The sequence below is a fragment of the Microcebus murinus genome, chromosome 28, assembly GCF_040939455.1.
Source record: "Microcebus murinus isolate Inina chromosome 28, M.murinus_Inina_mat1.0, whole genome shotgun sequence".
NCBI classification, from domain to species: Eukaryota; Metazoa; Chordata; class Mammalia; order Primates; family Cheirogaleidae; genus Microcebus; species Microcebus murinus.
This window is the reverse complement of record NC_134131.1, coordinates 17097594-17112701: the sequence shown is the minus strand read 5'-3', so window position 1 is coordinate 17112701 and position 15108 is coordinate 17097594. Positions and strand designations below refer to the sequence as shown.

Here is a 15108-nt window from a genome sequence, read left to right as displayed (position 1 = left end):
TTTTTTTTTTTTTTTGCCTCTTGTTCTGTCCCCTTTCTGGGAGCGTGGCGGCGGCCCGGGGTGGGGGTCACCCCCACCCTCAGCGCCCGCCCGCGGTGCCTGGCGCCCCAGCCCGCACCGTGGGGCCTCCTCTTGTCCCAAGCCGCGACACCGCCGCCACGCGGCAGCATGCGTGGCATCTGGACTGTCAGGTCTCAGACCAAAGGTCTGCTCTGTGGGAACCGACACGCTGGAGGAAACCTTGAGAGTCTGAGAGGGGAGGGAGTTCCAGAAGAAGGCCAGGATGTCATTTTGAGGGAGTATGTGACCAGAACTCGTCCCGTTGCTTTTGGGGTTCTATGGGCTACACGCAGGAATCTTTGGTGGTGGCACCTGATGTTGGGGGATCCGGAGTCACACCCAGACCTGCTCCACAGGCCTCCTTTTACTTTTCTCTTCGGATTCATTATTTTTAAAAAGTGTCTCTTACCTCTATGATTGCATTTTCTTTTCTCTCTCTCTTCAAGCAGATGATGGGAGTACAAGTATTCAGGTGACATGTGTTGCCCGTGCCCCCCTCCCCCCTGTGTTCTTTTTTTTTTTTTTTTTTTTGAGACAGAGTCTCGTTTTGCTGCCCAGGCTAGAGTGAGTGCCATGGCGTCAGCCTAGCTCACAGCAACCTCAATCTCCGGGCTCAAGCAATCCTGCTGCCTCAGCCTCCCGAGTAGTTGGGACTACAGGCATGCACCACCACGCCCGGCTGTGTTTTTCTATATATATTAGTTGGCCAATTAATTTCTTTCTATTTTTAGTAGAGACGGGGTCTCGCTCTTGCTCAGGCTGGTTTCGAACTCCTGACCTGGAGCAATCCGCCCGCCTCGGCCTCCCAGAGAGCTAGGATTACAGGCGTGAGCCACCGCGCCCGGCCCCCCCTGTGTTCTTATTCATATACCTCTCATGTTGTTCCAGCGTATTGTGGGGGTACCAATGTTAAGGTCGGGTGCCTTGCCCTCTCCAAGCCTCCCCCCTCGGGTCAGAGCTTCAAGTGCGCCCATCCCCCAGTCGGTGCGCACCCACCCCATGCCTAATGGATGTGTATGCCCCTCCCCTCCCCCCACCCGCCCGACACCCACCCGATGAAGGTGATTCCTCTCTGTCCACTTAGGCGTCCATCCGTTCGTACCAATTTGCTGGTGAGCGCGCTCACGTGGTGCTCGTGTGTCCATTCTTGGGATACCTGGCTTACTGGAACGGGTCCCAGCTCTGGCCAGGAGAACACGAGAGGCGCCCTCTCACCGCTGCTCCTCACAGCCGAATGGCACTCCGTGGTGTCCACGCGCCACATTTTATTCATGCACTCCTGGATGGATGGGCACTCGGGTCGCTTCCACGTCTTTGCGATTGTGAATTGTGCCCTAACTGTAACCCTAACCCTTACCCAGCCCGTCTCCTCTGCCCCTGCCTGACGCACTCCTCCCCGGCCAGGCCCGTCACTGTCCTGGGCCCCCGCCTGTCCGGCTCCTCCCCGCCCGGCCTGTCACCGTCCTCTGCCCCTGCCTGACATGGTCCTTCCCGCCCGCCCGGCCTCTCACCGTCCTCGGCCCCTGCCTGACCGGCTCCTCCGTCGCCTGGGCCTTCCAAGGGCTTGGTGTGGACGCTGCTTCCAGGAAGCCCTCCAGGAACCCGGCAGCAGGGTGGCCGCAGCAGTCTCCAGCAGCCGTCCCTAAGTCGCTTGAGTGCGGGGGACGTGCCCCCGCTGTGCCGCGGGGGCCCAGCCTGGTGTCTTCCCTGAGGCCCTGGGGCTGCCGGCTGGGCTGCCGCTCCCCACAAGGGGAGAGCCGCGGAGGTGGGGACCGCCTCCTGATGGGGACGTACACGCAGCTCTCCACGTCGGATTCCGGGGCTCTCTGTCCTGCCCGAAGGCCCAGCTGGCCTGCGGGTCCTTAGAGTGGCAAAAACATCCGAAAACTGAGATTGAGGGTCCGGTGGGTGTCTGCACTTTTGTGCTGGGCACCCCAGGGAGGCCCGGGGGCTGGCTGGACAACGTGGTCTGCTGGGCGGGGGGGTTGGAGGAGCAACTGATGCCCTTTGCACTTTGGGTAGCAAGAGTCTGAGGTGTCTCTGAGCCCTGTGCCCTGTGGGGGGGGCGGGGGGAGGAGGAGGAGGAGGTGGGAAGGGCCGGGGCCTGCAGTCCTGTTCCCGGGGTGGCACGGCAAGTGGCTTCTTCCACAGGCTGCTTGGCCTGGGCTCCCTGCACCTGGGCCTTTGGAGGACCGGCCCTGTGCTTGCCAACACTTCCTGCAGGGACCCAGAGCTGGGAGGTGGCATCTCTCAGCCCTGGTTCGGGCAGAGCCCCAGCGGGCCATGCCCACAACCTCTCTCAGCACCGGTCCCCCAGAAGGCTCCTTTGGGACCAGGATTCTCTTGCGGTGACTCTTTAAGGTCTGGCCCCTGGATGGAGGGGCACCAGGAGTAGAGGAGCAGGAAGGGGAAGGGGGTGGCCATGCGAGGGGACACTTTGAGGCCAAGTCCCAGCTTCAGCCTGATCCTCCTGGGAACCCCGCTCTGAGACAAGGAGCCGGGCTTCGCATTCCCACAGCAGCCAGTCGTGGGCTGAGGACACCTGGGGCGTTGGGAACTCCCTGGCTTCTCCTTGGTTTAACGTCTAGAGCTGCTTGTGAATCGCGCCGCCACACACACCCGAGCTCAGGTGTCTTCCGCACAGACTGCGGGCCTCGCTCTTCTGAATGCCGCTAGCTCGCCACCCACCCACGGGTGAACCTGGTCAGGGTGCTTTCTCTCAGGGGCAGACTCTTTTCCGGGCGGGCTACCGGTGTCTCTGTTTGCTCGTTTCTTGCTTCCATTTCGGGAAAGTCTTCCTTGCTGGGTGTGGAAATCTCCTATGCCTTCCCTCGCCTATTCTGTCAGCTTTCAAATTCTCTTTCAGTTGCCACCCTCACAGATGGATTAGGAAACTCTTTCCGGTGCACTCATTAGTGAAATGACCTCCAGGAAGCTGGAATCCAATATCTAATGGCCGATTTTTAGCGAGTCCACACGCCAGGGTGGTCGGGGTCCAATGCAGCCCCGGCCAGGCCCAGGCCCCTTGGACTGGGCCACAGGAGGACACGGAGGAGGGTCCCGGCCCCCACGAAGCGGTGCCGGCAGTTCTCCACGGGCTTGGGCGTTTTCCAGAGGTAGGAGATGGAGGGGACTGATTTCTTCAGCGCCCCCCAAACCACGCCACCCCACCCCACCCATGGGACACATCCCCAGAGAGAGACGCCCCATACACTGGCTGTGCCCCAGCCCTGGCCCCGGGGAATAGGCGGCAGCCCACCCACAGGGCGAGGGGGGGGGCGCAGCTGAAAGGGGTTGTGGGGGAGGGCGGCCCCTGGCTGGGGTCAAAGGGCGAGCGTCCCGCGCGTGCGCAGTCAGCGGCAGGCAGCGACGCGCTGGGGGTGGGCAGCGGGTAGGTGAAGGAGGCCGGGCGAGGAGACGAGGGGGGCTGGGAGGGCTCCACCTTGGCGAGTCCAGCCGTGGAGGCGCATCTTGTGTGAGTGTGAGTGAGTGTGAGTGTGTGTGTGTGTGTATAGAGAGACAGCCCCCCGCCCCGCCCCGCCCCGCCCCGCCCATCACCCCCGTCCCTGGGAGCCCGCGGGACCCGGCCGGCGAACTCAACCGGCCCGGCCCGGCGCGGGGCCTGGGGCGGGAGGCGGCGGCGGCGGGGAAGCCCAGAGAGGCTCGGCTTCTCGAGCGGGGCAGGGGCGCCCTCCGCCGCCGTCTAGGGCCACACCACCCTGAACGCCCCCGATCTCGTCTGGTCTCGGAAGCTAAGCAGGGTCGGGCCTGGTTAGTACTTGGATGGGAGACCGCCTGGGAATACCGGGTGCCACAGGCTGCTGCTTTTTTTTTTTTTTTTTTTTTTTTTTTGCCTCTTGTTCTGTCCCCTTTCTGGGAGCGTGGCGGCGGCCCGGGGTGGGGGTCACCCCCACCCTCAGCGCCCGCCCGCGGTGCCTGGCGCCCCAGCCCGCACCGTGGGGCCTCCTCTTGTCCCAAGCCGCGACACCGCCGCCACGCGGCAGCATGCGTGGCATCTGGACTGTCAGGTCTCAGACCAAAGGTCTGCTCTGTGGGAACCGACACGCTGGAGGAAACCTTGAGAGTCTGAGAGGGGAGGGAGTTCCAGAAGAAGGCCAGGATGTCATTTTGAGGGAGTATGTGACCAGAACTCGTCCCGTTGCTTTTGGGGTTCTATGGGCTACACGCAGGAATCTTTGGTGGTGGCACCTGATGTTGGGGGATCCGGAGTCACACCCAGACCTGCTCCACAGGCCTCCTTTTACTTTTCTCTTCGGATTCATTATTTTTAAAAAGTGTCTCTTACCTCTATGATTGCATTTTCTTTTCTCTCTCTCTTCAAGCAGATGATGGGAGTACAAGTATTCAGGTGACATGTGTTGCCCGTGCCCCCCTCCCCCCTGTGTTCTTTTTTTTTTTTTTTTTTGAGACAGAGTCTCGTTTTGCTGCCCAGGCTAGAGTGAGTGCCATGGCGTCAGCCTAGCTCACAGCAACCTCAATCTCCGGGCTCAAGCAATCCTGCTGCCTCAGCCTCCCGAGTAGTTGGGACTACAGGCATGCACCACCACGCCCGGCTGTGTTTTTCTATATATATTAGTTGGCCAATTAATTTCTTTCTATTTTTAGTAGAGACGGGGTCTCGCTCTTGCTCAGGCTGGTTTCGAACTCCTGACCTGGAGCAATCCGCCCGCCTCGGCCTCCCAGAGAGCTAGGATTACAGGCGTGAGCCACCGCGCCCGGCCCCCCCTGTGTTCTTATTCATATACCTCTCATGTTGTTCCAGCGTATTGTGGGGGTACCAATGTTAAGGTCGGGTGCCTTGCCCTCTCCAAGCCTCCCCCCTCGGGTCAGAGCTTCAAGTGCGCCCATCCCCCAGTCGGTGCGCACCCACCCCATGCCTAATGGATGTGTATGCCCCTCCCCTCCCCCCACCCGCCCGACACCCACCCGATGAAGGTGATTCCTCTCTGTCCACTTAGGCGTCCATCCGTTCGTACCAATTTGCTGGTGAGCGCGCTCACGTGGTGCTCGTGTGTCCATTCTTGGGATACCTGGCTTACTGGAACGGGTCCCAGCTCTGGCCAGGAGAACACGAGAGGCGCCCTCTCACCGCTGCTCCTCACAGCCGAATGGCACTCCGTGGTGTCCACGCGCCACATTTTATTCATGCACTCCTGGATGGATGGGCACTCGGGTCGCTTCCACGTCTTTGCGATTGTGAATTGTGCCCTAACTGTAACCCTAACCCTTACCCAGCCCGTCTCCTCTGCCCCTGCCTGACGCACTCCTCCCCGGCCAGGCCCGTCACTGTCCTGGGCCCCCGCCTGTCCGGCTCCTCCCCGCCCGGCCTGTCACCGTCCTCTGCCCCTGCCTGACATGGTCCTTCCCGCCCGCCCGGCCTCTCACCGTCCTCGGCCCCTGCCTGACCGGCTCCTCCGTCGCCTGGGCCTTCCAAGGGCTTGGTGTGGACGCTGCTTCCAGGAAGCCCTCCAGGAACCCGGCAGCAGGGTGGCCGCAGCAGTCTCCAGCAGCCGTCCCTAAGTCGCTTGAGTGCGGGGGACGTGCCCCCGCTGTGCCGCGGGGGCCCAGCCTGGTGTCTTCCCTGAGGCCCTGGGGCTGCCGGCTGGGCTGCCGCTCCCCACAAGGGGAGAGCCGCGGAGGTGGGGACCGCCTCCTGATGGGGACGTACACGCAGCTCTCCACGTCGGATTCCGGGGCTCTCTGTCCTGCCGGAAGGCCCAGCTGGCCTGCGGGTCCTTAGAGTGGCAAAAACATCCGAAAACTGAGATTGAGGGTCCGGTGGGTGTCTGCACTTTTGAGCTGGGCACCCCAGGGAGGCCCGGGGGCTGGCTGGACAACGTGGTCTGCTGGGCGGGGGGGTTGGAGGAGCAACTGATGCCCTTTGCACTTTGGGTAGCAAGAGTCTGAGGTGTCTCTGAGCCCTGTGCCCTGTGGGGGGGGGCGGGGGGAGGAGGAGGAGGAGGAGGAGGAGGTGGGAAGGGCCGGGGCCTGCAGTCCTGTTCCCGGGGTGGCACGGCAAGTGGCTTCTTCCACAGGCTGCTTGGCCTGGGCTCCCTGCACCTGGGCCTTTGGAGGACCGGCCCTGTGCTTGCCAACACTTCCTGCAGGGACCCAGAGCTGGGAGGTGGCATCTCTCAGCCCTGGTTCGGGCAGAGCCCCAGCGGGCCATGCCCACAACCTCTCTCAGCACCGGTCCCCCAGAAGGCTCCTTTGGGACCAGGATTCTCTTGCGGTGACTCTTTAAGGTCTGGCCCCTGGATGGAGGGGCACCAGGAGTAGAGGAGCAGGAAGGGGAAGGGGGTGGCCATGCGAGGGGACACTTTGAGGCCAAGTCCCAGCTTCAGCCTGATCCTCCTGGGAACCCCGCTCTGAGACAAGGAGCCGGGCTTCGCATTCCCACAGCAGCCAGTCGTGGGCTGAGGACACCTGGGGCGTAGGGAACTCCCTGGCTTCTCCTTGGTTTAACGTCTAGAGCTGCTTGTGAATCGCGCCGCCACACACACCCGAGCGCAGGTGTCTTCCGCACAGACTGCGGGCCTCGCTCTTCTGAATGCCGCTAGCTCGCCACCCACCCACGGGTGAACCTGGTCAGGGTGCTTTCTCTCAGGGGCAGACTCTTTTCCGGGCGGGCTACCGGTGTCTCTGTTTGCTCGTTTCTTGCTTCCATTTCGGGAAAGTCTTCCTTGCTGGGTGTGGAAATCTCCTATGCCTTCCCTCGCCTATTCTGTCAGCTTTCAAATTCTCTTTCAGTTGCCACCCTCACAGATGGATTAGGAAACTCTTTCCGGTGCACTCATTAGTGAAATGACCTCCAGGAAGCTGGAATCCAATATCTAATGGCCGATTTTTAGCGAGTCCACACGCCAGGGTGGTCGGGGTCCAATGCAGCCCCGGCCAGGCCCAGGCCCCTTGGACTGGGCCACAGGAGGACACGGAGGAGGGTCCCGGCCCCCACGAAGCGGTGCCGGCAGTTCTCCACGGGCTTGGGCGTTTTCCAGAGGTAGGAGATGGAGGGGACTGATTTCTTCAGCGCCCCCCAAACCACGCCACCCCACCCCACCCATGGGACACATCCCCAGAGAGAGACGCCCCATACACTGGCTGTGCCCCAGCCCTGGCCCCGGGGAATAGGCGGCAGCCCACCCACAGGGCGAGGGGGGGGGCGCAGCTGAAAGGGGTTGTGGGGGAGGGCGGCCCCTGGCTGGGGTCAAAGGGCGAGCGTCCCGCGCGTGCGCAGTCAGCGGCAGGCAGCGACGCGCTGGGGGTGGGCAGCGGGTAGGTGAAGGAGGCCGGGCGAGGAGACGAGGGGGGCTGGGAGGGCTCCACCTTGGCGAGTCCAGCCGTGGAGGCGCATCTTGTGTGAGTGTGAGTGAGTGTGAGTGTGTGTGTGTGTGTATAGAGAGACAGCCCCCCGCCCCGCCCCGCCCCGCCCCGCCCATCACCCCCGTCCCTGGGAGCCCGCGGGACCCGGCCGGCGAACTCAACCGGCCCGGCCCGGCGCGGGGCCTGGGGCGGGAGGCGGCGGCGGCGGGGAAGCCCAGAGAGGCTCGGCTTCTCGAGCGGGGCAGGGGCGCCCTCCGCCGCCGTCTAGGGCCACACCACCCTGAACGCCCCCGATCTCGTCTGGTCTCGGAAGCTAAGCAGGGTCGGGCCTGGTTAGTACTTGGATGGGAGACCGCCTGGGAATACCGGGTGCCACAGGCTGCTGCTTTTTTTTTTTTTTTTTTTTTTTTTTTGCCTCTTGTTCTGTCCCCTTTCTGGGAGCGTGGCGGCGGCCCGGGGTGGGGGTCACCCCCACCCTCAGCGCCCGCCCGCGGTGCCTGGCGCCCCAGCCCGCACCGTGGGGCCTCCTCTTGTCCCAAGCCGCGACACCGCCGCCACGCGGCAGCATGCGTGGCATCTGGACTGTCAGGTCTCAGACCAAAGGTCTGCTCTGTGGGAACCGACACGCTGGAGGAAACCTTGAGAGTCTGAGAGGGGAGGGAGTTCCAGAAGAAGGCCAGGATGTCATTTTGAGGGAGTATGTGACCAGAACTCGTCCCGTTGCTTTTGGGGTTCTATGGGCTACACGCAGGAATCTTTGGTGGTGGCACCTGATGTTGGGGGATCCGGAGTCACACCCAGACCTGCTCCACAGGCCTCCTTTTACTTTTCTCTTCGGATTCATTATTTTTAAAAAGTGTCTCTTACCTCTATGATTGCATTTTCTTTTCTCTCTCTCTTCAAGCAGATGATGGGAGTACAAGTATTCAGGTGACATGTGTTGCCCGTGCCCCCCTCCCCCCTGTGTTCTTTTTTTTTTTTTTTTTTTGAGACAGAGTCTCGTTTTGCTGCCCAGGCTAGAGTGAGTGCCATGGCGTCAGCCTAGCTCACAGCAACCTCAATCTCCGGGCTCAAGCAATCCTGCTGCCTCAGCCTCCCGAGTAGTTGGGACTACAGGCATGCACCACCACGCCCGGCTGTGTTTTTCTATATATATTAGTTGGCCAATTAATTTCTTTCTATTTTTAGTAGAGACGGGGTCTCGCTCTTGCTCAGGCTGGTTTCGAACTCCTGACCTGGAGCAATCCGCCCGCCTCGGCCTCCCAGAGAGCTAGGATTACAGGCGTGAGCCACCGCGCCCGGCCCCCCCTGTGTTCTTATTCATATACCTCTCATGTTGTTCCAGCGTATTGTGGGGGTACCAATGTTAAGGTCGGGTGCCTTGCCCTCTCCAAGCCTCCCCCCTCGGGTCAGAGCTTCAAGTGCGCCCATCCCCCAGTCGGTGCGCACCCACCCCATGCCTAATGGATGTGTATGCCCCTCCCCTCCCCCCACCCGCCCGACACCCACCCGATGAAGGTGATTCCTCTCTGTCCACTTAGGCGTCCATCCGTTCGTACCAATTTGCTGGTGAGCGCGCTCACGTGGTGCTCGTGTGTCCATTCTTGGGATACCTGGCTTACTGGAACGGGTCCCAGCTCTGGCCAGGAGAACACGAGAGGCGCCCTCTCACCGCTGCTCCTCACAGCCGAATGGCACTCCGTGGTGTCCACGCGCCACATTTTATTCATGCACTCCTGGATGGATGGGCACTCGGGTCGCTTCCACGTCTTTGCGATTGTGAATTGTGCCCTAACTGTAACCCTAACCCTTACCCAGCCCGTCTCCTCTGCCCCTGCCTGACGCACTCCTCCCCGGCCAGGCCCGTCACTGTCCTGGGCCCCCGCCTGTCCGGCTCCTCCCCGCCCGGCCTGTCACCGTCCTCTGCCCCTGCCTGACATGGTCCTTCCCGCCCGCCCGGCCTCTCACCGTCCTCGGCCCCTGCCTGACCGGCTCCTCCGTCGCCTGGGCCTTCCAAGGGCTTGGTGTGGACGCTGCTTCCAGGAAGCCCTCCAGGAACCCGGCAGCAGGGTGGCCGCAGCAGTCTCCAGCAGCCGTCCCTAAGTCGCTTGAGTGCGGGGGACGTGCCCCCGCTGTGCCGCGGGGGCCCAGCCTGGTGTCTTCCCTGAGGCCCTGGGGCTGCCGGCTGGGCTGCCGCTCCCCACAAGGGGAGAGCCGCGGAGGTGGGGACCGCCTCCTGATGGGGACGTACACGCAGCTCTCCACGTCGGATTCCGGGGCTCTCTGTCCTGCCCGAAGGCCCAGCTGGCCTGCGGGTCCTTAGAGTGGCAAAAACATCCGAAAACTGAGATTGAGGGTCCGGTGGGTGTCTGCACTTTTGTGCTGGGCACCCCAGGGAGGCCCGGGGGCTGGCTGGACAACGTGGTCTGCTGGGCGGGGGGGTTGGAGGAGCAACTGATGCCCTTTGCACTTTGGGTAGCAAGAGTCTGAGGTGTCTCTGAGCCCTGTGCCCTGTGGGGGGGGGCGGGGGGAGGAGGAGGAGGAGGAGGAGGAGGTGGGAAGGGCCGGGGCCTGCAGTCCTGTTCCCGGGGTGGCACGGCAAGTGGCTTCTTCCACAGGCTGCTTGGCCTGGGCTCCCTGCACCTGGGCCTTTGGAGGACCGGCCCTGTGCTTGCCAACACTTCCTGCAGGGACCCAGAGCTGGGAAGTGGCATCTCTCAGCCCTGGGTCGGGCAGAGCCCCAGCGGGCCATGCCCACAACCTCTCTCAGCACCGGTCCCCCAGAAGGCTCCTTTGGGACCAGGATTCTCTTGCGGTGACTCTTTAAGGTCTGGCCCCTGGATGGAGGGGCACCAGGAGTAGAGGAGCAGGAAGGGGAAGGGGGTGGCCATGCGAGGGGACACTTTGAGGCCAAGTCCCAGCTTCAGCCTGATCCTCCTGGGAACCCCGCTCTGAGACAAGGAGCCGGGCTTCGCATTCCCACAGCAGCCAGTCGTGGGCTGAGGACACCTGGGGCGTAGGGAACTCCCTGGCTTCTCCTTGGTTTAACGTCTAGAGCTGCTTGTGAATCGCGCCGCCACACACACCCGAGCGCAGGTGTCTTCCGCACAGACTGCGGGCCTCGCTCTTCTGAATGCCGCTAGCTCGCCACCCACCCACGGGTGAACCTGGTCAGGGTGCTTTCTCTCAGGGGCAGACTCTTTTCCGGGCGGGCTACCGGTGTCTCTGTTTGCTCGTTTCTTGCTTCCATTTCGGGAAAGTCTTCCTTGCTGGGTGTGGAAATCTCCTATGCCTTCCCTCGCCTATTCTGTCAGCTTTCAAATTCTCTTTCAGTTGCCACCCTCACAGATGGATTAGGAAACTCTTTCCGGTGCACTCATTAGTGAAATGACCTCCAGGAAGCTGGAATCCAATATCTAATGGCCGATTTTTAGCGAGTCCACACGCCAGGGTGGTCGGGGTCCAATGCAGCCCCGGCCAGGCCCAGGCCCCTTGGACTGGGCCACAGGAGGACACGGAGGAGGGTCCCGGCCCCCACGAAGCGGTGCCGGCAGTTCTCCACGGGCTTGGGCGTTTTCCAGAGGTAGGAGATGGAGGGGACTGATTTCTTCAGCGCCCCCCAAACCACGCCACCCCACCCCACCCATGGGACACATCCCCAGAGAGAGACGCCCCATACACTGGCTGTGCCCCAGCCCTGGCCCCGGGGAATAGGCGGCAGCCCACCCACAGGGCGAGGGGGGGGGCGCAGCTGAAAGGGGTTGTGGGGGAGGGCGGCCCCTGGCTGGGGTCAAAGGGCGAGCGTCCCGCGCGTGCGCAGTCAGCGGCAGGCAGCGACGCGCTGGGGGTGGGCAGCGGGTAGGTGAAGGAGGCCGGGCGAGGAGACGAGGGGGGCTGGGAGGGCTCCACCTTGGCGAGTCCAGCCGTGGAGGTGCATCTTGTGTGAGTGTGAGTGAGTGTGAGTGTGTGTGTGTGTGTAGAGAGACAGCCCCCCGCCCCGCCCCGCCCATCACCCCCGTCCCTGGGAGCCCGCGGGACCCGGCCAGCGAACTCAACCGGCCCGGCCCGGCGCGGGGCCTGGGGCGGGAGGCGGCGGCGGGGAAGCCCAGAGAGGCTCGGCTTCTCGAGCGGGGCAGGGGCGCCCTCCGCCGCCGTCTAGGGCCACACCACCCTGAACGCCCCCGATCTCGTCTGGTCTCGGAAGCTAAGCAGGGTCGGGCCTGGTTAGTACTTGGATGGGAGACCGCCTGGGAATACCGGGTGCCACAGGCTGCTGCTTTTTTTTTTTTTTTTTTTTTTTTTTTGCCTCTTGTTCTGTCCCCTTTCTGGGAGCGTGGCGGCGGCCCGGGGTGGGGGTCACCCCCACCCTCAGCGCCCGCCCGCGGTGCCTGGCGCCCCAGCCCGCACCGTGGGGCCTCCTCTTGTCCCAAGCCGCGACACCGCCGCCACGCGGCAGCATGCGTGGCATCTGGACTGTCAGGTCTCAGACCAAAGGTCTGCTCTGTGGGAACCGACACGCTGGAGGAAACCTTGAGAGTCTGAGAGGGGAGGGAGTTCCAGAAGAAGGCCAGGATGTCATTTTGAGGGAGTATGTGACCAGAACTCGTCCCGTTGCTTTTGGGGTTCTATGGGCTACACGCAGGAATCTTTGGTGGTGGCACCTGATGTTGGGGGATCCGGAGTCACACCCAGACCTGCTCCACAGGCCTCCTTTTACTTTTCTCTTCGGATTCATTATTTTTAAAAAGTGTCTCTTACCTCTATGATTGCATTTTCTTTTCTCTCTCTCTTCAAGCAGATGATGGGAGTACACGTATTCAGGTGACATGTGTTGCCCGTGCCCCCCTCCCCCCTGTGTTCTTTTTTTTTTTTTTTTTTTTTTTGAGACAGAGTCTCGTTTTGCTGCCCAGGCTAGAGTGAGTGCCATGGCGTCAGCCTAGCTCACAGCAACCTCAATCTCCGGGCTCAAGCAATCCTGCTGCCTCAGCCTCCCGAGTAGTTGGGACTACAGGCATGCACCACCACGCCCGGCTGTGTTTTTCTATATATATTAGTTGGCCAATTAATTTCTTTCTATTTTTAGTAGAGACGGGGTCTCGCTCTTGCTCAGGCTGGTTTCGAACTCCTGACCTGGAGCAATCCGCCCGCCTCGGCCTCCCAGAGAGCTAGGATTACAGGCGTGAGCCACCGCGCCCGGCCCCCCCTGTGTTCTTATTCATATACCTCTCATGTTGTTCCAGCGTATTGTGGGGGTACCAATGTTAAGGTCGGGTGCCTTGCCCTCTCCAAGCCTCCCCCCTCGGGTCAGAGCTTCAAGTGCGCCCATCCCCCAGTCGGTGCGCACCCACCCCATGCCTAATGGATGTGTATGCCCCTCCCCTCCCCCCACCCGCCCGACACCCACCCGATGAAGGTGATTCCTCTCTGTCCACTTAGGCGTCCATCCGTTCGTACCAATTTGCTGGTGAGCGCGCTCACGTGGTGCTCGTGTGTCCATTCTTGGGATACCTGGCTTACTGGAACGGGTCCCAGCTCTGGCCAGGAGAACACGAGAGGCGCCCTCTCACCGCTGCTCCTCACAGCCGAATGGCACTCCGTGGTGTCCACGCGCCACATTTTATTCATGCACTCCTGGATGGATGGGCACTCGGGTCGCTTCCACGTCTTTGCGATTGTGAATTGTGCCCTAACTGTAACCCTAACCCTTACCCAGCCCGTCTCCTCTGCCCCTGCCTGACGCACTCCTCCCCGGCCAGGCCCGTCACTGTCCTGGGCCCCCGCCTGTCCGGCTCCTCCCCGCCCGGCCTGTCACCGTCCTCTGCCCCTGCCTGACATGGTCCTTCCCGCCCGCCCGGCCTCTCACCGTCCTCGGCCCCTGCCTGACCGGCTCCTCCGTCGCCTGGGCCTTCCAAGGGCTTGGTGTGGACGCTGCTTCCAGGAAGCCCTCCAGGAACCCGGCAGCAGGGTGGCCGCAGCAGTCTCCAGCAGCCGTCCCTAAGTCGCTTGAGTGCGGGGGACGTGCCCCCGCTGTGCCGCGGGGGCCCAGCCTGGTGTCTTCCCTGAGGCCCTGGGGCTGCCGGCTGGGCTGCCGCTCCCCACAAGGGGAGAGCCGCGGAGGTGGGGACCGCCTCCTGATGGGGACGTACACGCAGCTCTCCACGTCGGATTCCGGGGCTCTCTGTCCTGCCGGAAGGCCCAGCTGGCCTGCGGGTCCTTAGAGTGGCAAAAACATCCGAAAACTGAGATTGAGGGTCCGGTGGGTGTCTGCACTTTTGAGCTGGGCACCCCAGGGAGGCCCGGGGGCTGGCTGGACAACGTGGTCTGCTGGGCGGGGGGGTTGGAGGAGCAACTGATGCCCTTTGCACTTTGGGTAGCAAGAGTCTGAGGTGTCTCTGAGCCCTGTGCCCTGTGGGGGGGGGCGGGGGGAGGAGGAGGAGGAGGAGGAGGAGGTGGGAAGGGCCGGGGCCTGCAGTCCTGTTCCCGGGGTGGCACGGCAAGTGGCTTCTTCCACAGGCTGCTTGGCCTGGGCTCCCTGCACCTGGGCCTTTGGAGGACCGGCCCTGTGCTTGCCAACACTTCCTGCAGGGACCCAGAGCTGGGAGGTGGCATCTCTCAGCCCTGGGTCGGGCAGAGCCCCAGCGGGCCATGCCCACAACCTCTCTCAGCACCGGTCCCCCAGAAGGCTCCTTTGGGACCAGGATTCTCTTGCGGTGACTCTTTAAGGTCTGGCCCCTGGATGGAGGGGCACCAGGAGTAGAGGAGCAGGAAGGGGAAGGGGGTGGCCATGCGAGGGGACACTTTGAGGCCAAGTCCCAGCTTCAGCCTGATCCTCCTGGGAACCCCGCTCTGAGACAAGGAGCCGGGCTTCGCATTCCCACAGCAGCCAGTCGTGGGCTGAGGACACCTGGGGCGTAGGGAACTCCCTGGCTTCTCCTTGGTTTAACGTCTAGAGCTGCTTGTGAATCGCGCCGCCACACACACCCGAGCGCAGGTGTCTTCCGCACAGACTGCGGGCCTCGCTCTTCTGAATGCCGCTAGCTCGCCACCCACCCACGGGTGAACCTGGTCAGGGTGCTTTCTCTCAGGGGCAGACTCTTTTCCGGGCGGGCTACCGGTGTCTCTGTTTGCTCGTTTCTTGCTTCCATTTCGGGAAAGTCTTCCTTGCTGGGTGTGGAAATCTCCTATGCCTTCCCTCGCCTATTCTGTCAGCTTTCAAATTCTCTTTCAGTTGCCACCCTCACAGATGGATTAGGAAACACTTTCCGGTGCACTCATTAGTGAAATGACCTCCAGGAAGCTGGAATCCAATATCTAATGGCCGATTTTTAGCGAGTCCACACGCCAGGGTGGTCGGGGTCCAATGCAGCCCCGGCCAGGCCCAGGCCCCTTGGACTGGGCCACAGGAGGACACGGAGGAGGGTCCCGGCCCCCACGAAGCGGTGCCGGCAGTTCTCCACGGGCTTGGGCGTTTTCCAGAGGTAGGAGATGGAGGGGACTGATTTCTTCAGCGCCCCCCAAACCACGCCACCCCACCCCACCCATGGGACACATCCCCAGAGAGAGACGCCCCATACACTGGCTGTGCCCCAGCCCTGGCCCCGGGGAATAGGCGGCAGCCCACCCACAGGGCGAGGGGGGGGGCGCAGCTGAAAGGGGTTGTGGGGGAGGGCGGCCCCTGGCTGGGGTCAAAGGGCGAGCGTCCCG

The 15108-nt window shown here is 62.6% G+C and overlaps 3 non-coding genes across 3 annotated transcripts; all 3 read left to right on the top strand.

Annotated features, from left to right (window-relative positions):
• The first annotated feature begins 3761 nt into the window (after positions 1-3761).
• LOC142865340 (5S ribosomal RNA) lies at positions 3762-3880 on the top strand. The gene has a single exon (XR_012915643.1). It is a non-coding gene; the product is annotated as a 5S ribosomal RNA (ribosomal RNA).
• A 3786-nt stretch (positions 3881-7666) lies between these two features.
• LOC142865339 (5S ribosomal RNA) lies at positions 7667-7785 on the top strand. The gene has a single exon (XR_012915642.1). It is a non-coding gene; the product is annotated as a 5S ribosomal RNA (ribosomal RNA).
• Positions 7786-11557: 3772 nt separating this feature from the next.
• On the top strand, positions 11558-11676 carry LOC142865338 (5S ribosomal RNA). The gene has a single exon (XR_012915641.1). It is a non-coding gene; the product is annotated as a 5S ribosomal RNA (ribosomal RNA).
• Positions 11677-15108: the final 3432 nt, after the last annotated feature.